The sequence below is a fragment of the Danio rerio genome, chromosome 12, assembly GCF_052040795.2.
Source record: "Danio rerio strain M-AB ecotype USA chromosome 12, GRCz13ab, whole genome shotgun sequence".
Taxonomy (NCBI): Eukaryota; Metazoa; Chordata; class Actinopteri; order Cypriniformes; family Danionidae; genus Danio; species Danio rerio.
Window position 1 is genome coordinate 43,660,839 of NC_141032.1, and position 10,662 is coordinate 43,671,500.

General features: G+C 36.4%; 1 long non-coding RNA gene across 1 annotated transcript; it reads left to right on the top strand.

Moving 5' to 3' along the window:
* Window positions 1-6,431: 6,431 nt before the first annotated feature.
* LOC141376867 (uncharacterized) lies at window positions 6,432-10,282 on the top strand. Its single transcript, XR_015504573.1, has 3 exons — window positions 6,432-6,513; window positions 6,615-6,720; window positions 8,615-10,282. It is a non-coding gene; the product is annotated as an uncharacterized LOC141376867 (long non-coding RNA).
* The last annotated feature ends 380 nt before the right edge of the window (window positions 10,283-10,662 follow it).

Consider the following 10,662-nt stretch of genomic DNA (forward strand, 5'->3'; position numbering starts at 1 on the left):
CTTTTTTCAAAATGTATGTAGTGTTTGCAGCAAACATGCCAGCATGTGTTTAAAATACTGTGTAAGATGAGTATGCCTGCACAGGAGCAACACTGGGAGAAGGCTGAGTGACTGATTGTGTAGAATAACTGAATATGTAAAGCACTGATTATATATGTTAAATACTTGTATGAAGCTATATGTGTCAGAAGTTAGAATGAGTAACATTATCAAGTGATTATGCTATCGTGACAATGTATGTAAACACTTAGTTCATTTTGCATAAGTTGCATCTATACTTTGCTGACATAGACCTGTAACATTGACATGAGCTAGTGGGCTAAAAGCCAAGAATAGCAGGACCCCTTAGACTAAAAACCTATTCAAAAATGGTCAAGAGTTAAAAAGAGACATCTACGGGTGTGTATAAAGAAGAAGGAGCAGGAGAGACTTTAGAAGGAGCAAGAGGAGATAGCTATGAGGTCTGCTCTGCTCTTTCTCGGCTTTATTATGGAGAATAAAGTCTATTTTCTGATATTCAAAACCTCCGGTCTGATCATTTCTAATTGATAAGAAGTTGAATTCACGACATTACTCTCCTTTGTAATTAATTCCTTTATAATTATGTAACTCAGTTACCTTTTGTGAGAAGTAACTAGTAACTAACGAATTACTCTTTTAAAGCAACGTACCCAACACTGCCTGCAAGGTAGCATAATTAAGCTCCTTCTCTTATATAACAGCCGTTCTTCTCATGAAGGTCCCTTTGATGCCTCAAAATGCTGCCTACGTAGGCAATTTCCCTCAGATTTAGACCAGAGCAGTGGGTTTGATTATATAAAGCCAGTATTCCTGACTGTGATTACAGGACCCTGTTTATTTTCCTTCGGGACTCTCATTGGGCACTTAAGATGATACACACTCTCTTTCCCTCTTTCTATAGTCCCCAGATTCCTAGTTTATAGTGACTACATGAATGAAGTGAGGTTATGAATATTTCAGTGCTTTAGTGTGTGTGAGAGAGAGAGTATATGTATCTGTTGTGCTTTTTAAATGATGGTGGTGGATAGTTTTGGCTGCTTTTTTCAGGTTATCTATCATAAGGATTGCAGGAAAGGAAAAATTACTCATAATATGAAATATTCAAATGCTCTCTGAGGTATATATGAGATGTGGTATATGTATGGAAGTGTGTGCCTTTCTCTTTTAGTGTGGGTCAGGTATAGCAATGCCAGTCATTTTTGACGTTCAGAGATTTTTTTTGGTCAGTCCATTATAAACAACATTACAAAGACATCACAAAGATGTGTGTAAATGTGAGTGTGTGTGAAGAGACCAAATTAGCAGACCAAAATGTACTCCCGGATTTATACACTACCTGACAAATTAGGTATCAGAAGTGGCTTGTATGAAAGGCAAAGGACTCTTATTTTACCAAAGTAAAATATGATCATGCCTTGATTTTTAATTGTTTAATAAGGGCAGTAAGGTGTGACTGCTGAGACAAATGTCTTCTCACTAAACAGAAATAATGTAGAGTATATAAAAAGAATAGAATATAAAGAGAATATAAAGTCATGCTGCAGTGGAGACAGAATGATATTTGTGTACGACTCACATGAGCTTGGAGGACTGCATCCATACATCTCTGCAATGACTCCAATAACTTAATGAAGTCATCTGGAATGGCAAAGAAAGCGTTCTTGCAGGACTCCCAGAGTCCATCAAGATTTTTTCGATTCATCTTCAATGCCTTTTCCTTCATCTTACCCCAGACATGCTCAATAATGTTCATGTCTGGTGACTGGGCTGGCCAATCCTGGAGCACCTTGACTTTCTTTGCTTTTGGGAACTAATATATTATTAATAAAAAATTTACATTTTACTCATACCTGCACCTAATAATTCCAGAGAAGCTGAGAAAGTTGGTCTAGTACAGGTGCTCAGTCATTTTATTCCATAGTATGACAGACTGATGAACATGTAGAGTATTTAGATAAACAACGTAACCTTTTATTTAGTCTAATCATTCAGCAAATTGTTTGTCCTATATAATTTTTTTTTGCTTTTATTTATCTAAAAAAAGGTAATTTTTTTAGTTTACTTGATTATTGGAGTTTTAAAAGCCTATCAATTTTAATAAAATAAAGCATTTAATAACAGTATACTGTTAATTACAGAATAGTGACGGTACATTTGAGAAGTTGCTAAATAACAGTATCACATTTCTTTCACACAGCTTTTTTTTTATTGTAAACAAAGAATAGAAAATTCTTTCCGACCCAATTTTTTAACTGAATTGTACACTCTACTACCTAAAATATAACATAAAACAAAATGAAAAGATTTTAAAATCATGCCAACTAAGAGCACTTTGCTAAATGCTTCAATTATTTTTTTACAAACATTAAAAATAAAAAAAAATTATATTACTACTACTACTAATAATATTATTAATAATAATAATAATAATAATAATAATAATAATAATAATTATTATTATTATTATTATTATTATTTATTATTATTATTATTATTATTATTATTATTATTATTATTATTATTGTTGTTGTTATTATTGTTGTTGTTGTTGTCATTGTTTTTTTTGTTATATTATTTTTGTTGCAAATATTATCATTAATAATAATAATAATAACAATATAATAATATAATAGTAATAATAATAATAATAATAGAAATAATGTTCTTGTTTTATTATTTTTAATGTATTATTATTAATGGGGTTTGCCATAGGCAAAGTCCATTCTTACTATTGTGGTTTATTATTCTTCTTCCTTCTTCTTCTTCTTCTTCTTCTTCTTCCTTCTTCCGTCCTATTTTTCGGCGCGTAACTAGTCCCGCAGCTTTCGTCCCAGACCCTTGAAAGTGGGCTCAAATCGTGCGATCTTATCGGGAATGGTGTGCTATGACTTTTATAAGGGGTGGGGGGTTTTTTGGCCCCGCAGGGGCCAAAAAAACCCCCCAAAAATCCCATAGACTTAACATTGAGCCGAACTTTGACGAATCACAGCGCCGAGTGTGAATTTCATAGAAATATGGGATTCACAGCATCTGTAGGGGGTTGCAGCCTAAGTGAGAACATACCCCGCAAGGGGTTATAAGTTGCACCCCTGGGGCTCTAGGACGTCCCAAAGTGGTCCCCATTGACTTACATTGGCCCATTGACTCCCATTCATTTTCTAGACACTCGTAAGATACTATTCCCGGAAATCGCCGTAGCGCCAACAGTGAAATTCGTAGAGACATGGGATTCGCGATATCTCGAGAGGGTTATAGGAGGCTTCAAACCACACCCCGAAAGGCAGTAAATGTTGTACCCCTGGGGAGCTAGGACGTCCCAAAGTCTCCATTGACTTTACATGGAGCCGAACATTAACCAATCACTGCGTCCATTGTGAATTTCATAGAAATATGGGATTCACAACATCTGTAGAGGGTTGCAGCCTAAGTGAGAACATACCCCGAAAGGGGGTATAGGTTGTTCCCCTGGGGTGCCAGGACGTCCCAAAATGGTCCCCATTGACTTTACATTGCCCATTGACTCCCATTCATTACATTGACTCCCATTATAAATGTCATATGTCAATCACAGTACATAGCAGTGTCATACTGACTTGGGGGTTGGCTTATTTGTCTCAGGCAACCAATCAGCATCTCATTATGATATTTGAGCTAACAAGCCACGCCTCCCCAAACCACTTAAAGACCCTTAATAACTGCCCCATTGACTTAACATGGGGTGGGACGTCCCATTGCAGATCCCATTGACTTCCATTATAAATGTCACACATCTATAACATTACATAGGAGTGTCATAGAGACATGGGGGTGGGCTCATTTGACTCAGGCAACCAATCAGCATCACTTTATTATAATGAAGCTCACAAGCCACGCCCCCAAATTGGTCCCATAGACTTCTATTATAATAGGGCTAGATGCATATCTTTGCATAGCAGTGTCATACAGACTTGGGGGTCGACTCATTAGACTCAGACAACCAATCAGCTTTTCAATATGATAATGAAGCTCATAAGCCACGCCCCCAAATCAATTTAAATACCCTTGATAAGTCTTCCGTTCACTGCCATTTTAACTGGTCTACATGCATAACTTTGCATAACAGTGTCCTATTGACTTAGGGGTTGGCTCATTGGACTCAGACAACCAATGAGCTTTTCAATATGATAATGAAGCTCACAAGCCACACCCCCAAACTGGTCCCATAGACTGCCATTGTAACTGGTCTACATTCATATCTTTGCTAAGCAGTGTCCTATTGACTTGGGGGTTGGCTCATCTGACTCAGAAAACCAATGAGCATCTCAATATGATAATGAAGCTCACAAGCCACGCCCCCAAACTGGTCCCATAGACTGTCATTATAAGTGGCTTACATGCATATCTTTACATAGCAGTGTCATAGAGACTTTGGGTTGGTTCATTTGACCTGGACAGCCAACCACATTCAAGTTCACTCTTTAACCTCGCCCATAGCAACAAAACAGAGTACCCTAGCAACCATTCATCAACAGCTATATCTCAGTATCAGAACATCGTAGAGACTTGGGGATTGGCTCGTTTGACTCATGCTAGCAAACGGAACTTCCTATATGCTACACATGCTAGCAGTGACTAGCTACATGCTAATATTGACTAGCCAAGTACTGGAACTTGCTAGAAATGCTTACTAAGTATAAATATTTCATCAGGCATGTATGTGAGGCTTGCCTAATAACCACCCATGGTACCCAAGCAACTGCCTAGCAACCACCCAAATTACCCTAGCAACCGCCTAGCAACCACCTAGCAACCGCCTAGTAACGCGTTAGTAAGGGCCTAGCGACCACTCAGGACACCCTAGCAACCGCCTAGCAACGCCTTAGCAACCACTTAGAATACCCTAGCAACCACCTAGCAACACCTTAGCAACCACCTAGCAACCACTCAGGACACCTTAGCAACCGCCTAGCAACACCTTAGCAACCACCTAGCAACCACTCAGAACACCCTAGCAACTGCCTAGCAACCACCTAGCAACCACTCAGAACACCCTAGCAACCGCCTAGCAACCACTCAACACCCTAGCAACCGCCTAGCAACACCTTAGCAACCACCTAGCAACCACTCAGGACACCTTAGCAACCGCCTAGCAACACCTTAGCAACCACCTAGCAACCACTCAGAACACCCTAGCAACCACCTAGCAACACCTTAGCAACCACCTAGCAACCACTCAGGACACCATAGCAACCGCCTAGCAACACCTTAGCAACCACCTAGCAACCACTTAGGACACCCTAGCAACCGCCTAGCAACGCCTTAGCAACCACTTAGAATACCCTAGCAACCACCTAGAAACACCTTAGCAACCACCTAGCAACCACTTAGGACACCCTAGCAACCGCCTAGCAACACCTTAGCAACCACCTAGCAACCACTTAGAACACCCTAGCAACCGCCTAGCAACACCTTAGCAACCACCTAGCAACCACTTAGGACACCTTAGCAACCGCCTAGCAACACCCTAGCAACCATTTACATTACCCTAGCAACCACATAAACACATAAATTTAACCATTTCTCCACATTTACTGCTATTTTGCCCAGTTTAGTACTATTTTGTACCCCATCGATTTGCCACGCAAACCCCATTCACATTTCCTTTAGGAAATGTACAATTCTAGTTATTATTAATATAGTTGTTCTTTTTGTATTATTTTTATTGTTATTTTATATTATCATGTTATTGTAATTATTAATATTATTATTATTGTTATTATTGTTGTTGTTGTTTTTATTTTTATTTTTGGTATTATTATTTAAATTGTTGTTGTTATTATTGTTGCTATTTTTGTTATTATTATTATTATGTTATTGTTGTTTTGTTGTTGTTGTTAGTATTTTTATTATTAGTAGTAGTAGTAGTAGTATAAGTATTGATATTATTATTAGTATTATTATTGGTATTATTATTATTATTATCATCATAATTTTTTGTTAATTTTATCATCATTATCATCATGTTTATTATTATTATGATGATTTTTATAAGTTTATGTTTATATTTGTCTTACGTTTACATTTGCAAGTATTAATAAGAGTTTAATTTTACAATACAGCACAAATTCAGTCAAGTTTGCCCAAGTTTTTGTCTAATAAGTGTGCAAACCTGCCGTCAAGTATGTTTAGAAAGAATACAAGTGTTTTTATACAGTTGCTGCAGAACATTTTGGCAGGTGTTTACATTATACAGTATTGTATCTGTTTATCTTTGCATAAGCCACTATGTGTGTGTGTGTGTGTGTGTGTGTGTGTGTGTGTGTGTGTGTGTGTGTGTGTGTGTGTGTGTGTGTGTGTGTGCGTGCGTGCGTGCGTGCGTGCGTGCGTGCGTGGGTGTGTGTGTGTGTGTGCGTGCGTGTGTGCGTGCGTGCGTGCATGCGTGTGTGTGAGTGAGAGAGAGAGATCCTGACAGGTTGTACGTTCTGCTCTGCTGAGTTCTGCTTTCTGTCCCTGGTTTGTTCTCTTTATCATTTTCCGCTAAGAAACATAGACTTTTTTTATTTTGTGTTTGGTAATCACCTTTGAGGTTTCTTGTTAACATGAGCGTGTGAAAGTTTGTAGAGCTGAATTGGGGTTGGATTTCAACAGCTGTTATTACTGTACGCCGGTTGCCAGAGCTCAAGCCGCTCGACAGCAGAAACTTCTGTACTCAGCAAAATGGTAATTTTTGTGTAAAGAAAAATGAGACCTTGTTCATCCACAAGCCTGACTAGAGATATCAATGGCTTTATTTGTAAAGACAACAGGGTGTTTTGTGTTGGACACGTCTGAGAAAGGACATTCATTTAAATATCTTGCTATATTGCTGTTATACCCTTTGTTATGTTCATGGGTCATTAATGGAAATGCATTTTTTTAAATAAATTCAATTCATCTTTATTTCTAGTGCTTTTACAATCTAGATTGTGTTACAGCTGCTTAACATAATAGTTCTAGTAAACTGAAACTGTGTCAGTCCAGTTTTCAGAGTTGAAGTTCAGTTAGTTTAGCTGGAAGGACATCCGCTGGGTAAAACAAATGCTGCAATAGTCAGCGGTTCATTTCGCTGTGGCAACCCCTGATAAATAACGAACTAAGCCGAAGGTAAAAGAATGGTGAATGATGATTTTACCCTTTTGACAGCAAGATGATGGATAAAAAAAATATGGATAACTATTTCTTTCCTATTGCATATGGTGTTATACAGTTGTCTGTATGGTGTTTGTCTTAGTAAGCAGTATTTTGTAAAAGAATGCAGAAATGTTACAGATCAAGCAGAAATCTGACTTGGGGGCGGAGGTGTTTTGCATACAGAAAAAAACATCAATAACAGTGTCAAAAACCCCAAACCTGCTATATTTATTTAAATATAGGAGAATATTTGTTAACACTTTATTTTGATGGTCCTCTTTGCACATGTTGTTGACTAAAAGTTGCATTGCAACTACATGCCAATTACTTCTCATTTGAGTATTAGTAGACTGTCTGCTTAATATCTGTTGATTTTGCTCATTCAACAGACATTTACTGACTATAAGAAACTTTGCAAGTACAGTTGAAGTCAGAATTATTAGCTCCCCTTTGATTTTTTTTCCCCAAATAATGTTTAACAGAGCAAGGAAATTTCCCTGTGTGTCTGATATAATATTTTCTTCTGAAAAAAGTCATATTTTTATTTTAGCTAGAATAAAAGCAGTTAAATTGTTTTAATTAAAATTTTAAGGTGAAATGTATTAGCCCAGTTAAGCTATATTTTTTCAATAGTCAAGAACAAACCATCGTTATACAATAACTTGCCTAATTACCCTAACCTGTCTAGTTAACCCTAATTAATCTAGTTAAGCCTTTAAATGTCACTTTAAGCTGTATAGAAATGTCTTGAAAAATATCTTGTCAAATATTATTTACTGTCATCATGGCAAAGATAAATTAACCAGTTAGAAATTAGTTATTAAAACTATTATGTTTAGAAATGGGTTGAAAAAATAACCTTCTCTTCGTTAAACAGAAATTAGGGGGAAAAAAATAAACAGGGGGGCTAATAATTCTGACTTTAACTGTACATGTCAACTTACACTAACCCTAACCCCAACCTAACAGTCTACTTATAATCCAAGGAGAATTAGTTGGCATGTAGATGCAATGTAACTTAAATTCAACAAAATGCATTAAAGTGACCATCAAAATAAAGTGATACTGGATATTTAGTGAGGAAGCAAAAATATTGGTGATCTTTGTGTGAAATAATAATTATGTATTTGACAATATATTACTTTAAACTATTAAAAATGCTTAACTTTATCAAAGGTTAAAAGTTGTTGGAATAAAATTCAAGGTGCCATAATGCAATTCATAAACAGGGAATATTAAAAACATGAACCACAAAATACCAAAAACCTCTAATTTACAGATATTTTGTACTGTGTATTAAAGTTCCAGTGTGCAGATTCTGCATGTCTCTTTTTTATTAACCAACAAAAGCACACAATGACAGGCTCTCTTTGAGTGAACGGTTCCTTTAAGCAACAATCATATTAAAAATTGCCTGTTTCTAACCTTATTCTCTTTTTTTCAGCGTTCAGCTGAATGTCACGAAAGGCGATGTTTGTGCGTTTGGTATTCGGGAGGCATGAGCTCTGCATTCAGGACAGCAGGAGTCATGCTGAGCAGCCGTGAAAATCAGGATTAGATCTGTTGGCCTTAAAAGGGCGAGTTCTCTTCAAGCATTGCTTCTACCTTTCAGCAGAAATGTTACCTTTTAAGTTTGATTTCTGTTTCAAACAGGAAAAGGGAGGAAGTTATTAAAGTCATTTTTTTAGAGTCTCGCACAAACACACACACACACACACACAGAAACATAAAACTAGTACACTGGGAGAAAAGATTAGAGATGCTGCGTGTTCACCATGGAGGTTGAGATAGTAAAGGAAGACGTTCAGTTTAGAGGGCACTACAGTCAGTGTAGGGAGCAAGTGTAGACTGAAACACTCTTTTAAGGGAACTGGACATGGCTGTTTACTCATCATGGTTTCCCTCAGCATGCAAAAAATGTTTTACTTACTAAGAGCTGAAGATCTGAAAAAAAAACTTAAATCAAGAAGCATTTTCAAGACAAGCTAAAAAATAGTGTCTCGTTTCAGAAATAGAGTTAAAATTCAGTGAGTTTTTCATTGTAAAAAGAAAATTATTCTCCCATTTGGGTTAGTAAAATATGCTTACCACACTGGCAGATTATTTTGCTTGTTTTAAGGAAAAGCTCCCTTAAATGTTGTAAGTTTTGGCTCTTCTAAAATATAAAACTCCATAATATGTTTGCAGATGTCTAAGAAACATGCAAAGTGAACATTCTTGTTTATCTAAAAAAACAATGCTGAAGTCAGATATTCTGCTTTGAAAATGTGTGTTACGTGCTGGAACGCTGTCTTCAGTTTGGTTCTTTTAACTCACACAATCCCAGTTAAGCCAATAATATTTTAGTATCTCACTTTGCCTACATGGAAAACCGCGTATTTCCTTTATTTCCTTTTTCCGTTCATTTATTCAGAAAGGCTCTCAAAGCATGCGTCCATGACTGAAATGTGACCTCCGGTAGACAGTAGCGGACTCCAATGTCCCTTTAAGAATTAGTCTTTAGTGTGACTCAACACATACCTGTGGATGTCTTTGATGTACAGCTTAATGCTTCTAATATCCTTGTCGCAACACCAGTGGCAACAAAATTAGGCCCTGAAACGCATATGCTGATTCAGTGATTCTGCTTGTGAGACTCACTCTCAGCTCACATTATTCAAAAGAAAAGTTCCACATTGTCCCCCGATAATGTCAACAGACTTGACTGTCTTACAACTGGCTGAATGTAAAGGAGGACTAAGCAAAATTGTTTCTACTTTATAATTAAAGTTCTCAACTATCAGCAATATAACTTTTCAATGAGTGCAATTGTTTGTATTTAATACTTTATTATTATAATCTTCCATTTTCCATATCTGCAATGCCTGTATTTTGGCTACTTTTTTATTTTTTGTAGTCCACTTAGATTTCAACATGAAAATAATGTTTTCTTTATTGGCATTGCTTGTTTTGAAACTCAAATAGCATTAACATGCCTGTGTTTTAATTTCTGTAATCAATATATCTGTCAAGCCAAGATCTTGATGGTTTAATGTGGATATGTTGTTTACTTGAAGAAATCTGTTACAAGTTAAACAAAAATTCTAATAAACAATTATATTTTGAATTTAAATAGTTTGTTTGTTCTGCATTTACAATAATTTTACATTTGAATAGCCAAAATTATAAGTTTCAGTCTTTTAAATGTGATTAATCATGATTAATAAAATAAAAAAAGTGATTAATTAGTTAATTTTTTTCATCGATTGACAGCACTAGTTTCTGGTAGAATGTCCCATTTGTAGGTTTCTGTGAAGTTTGCTTAAGCAGGCTTCACTAATGAGCTCCTAACCATCTAGTAAACTTATAAAACTTTTTTTATAAAAAATGGCGCTTCTTGTTTCTCATCGTAATGGCGTCAAAGAATCTGCAGACCGGTTTGAACTTTCCCTTTTCCTCACACATTTACTTTTCTCTGAAGGACTCTTGGTTTGTTTCAAAACTCTCACAGTG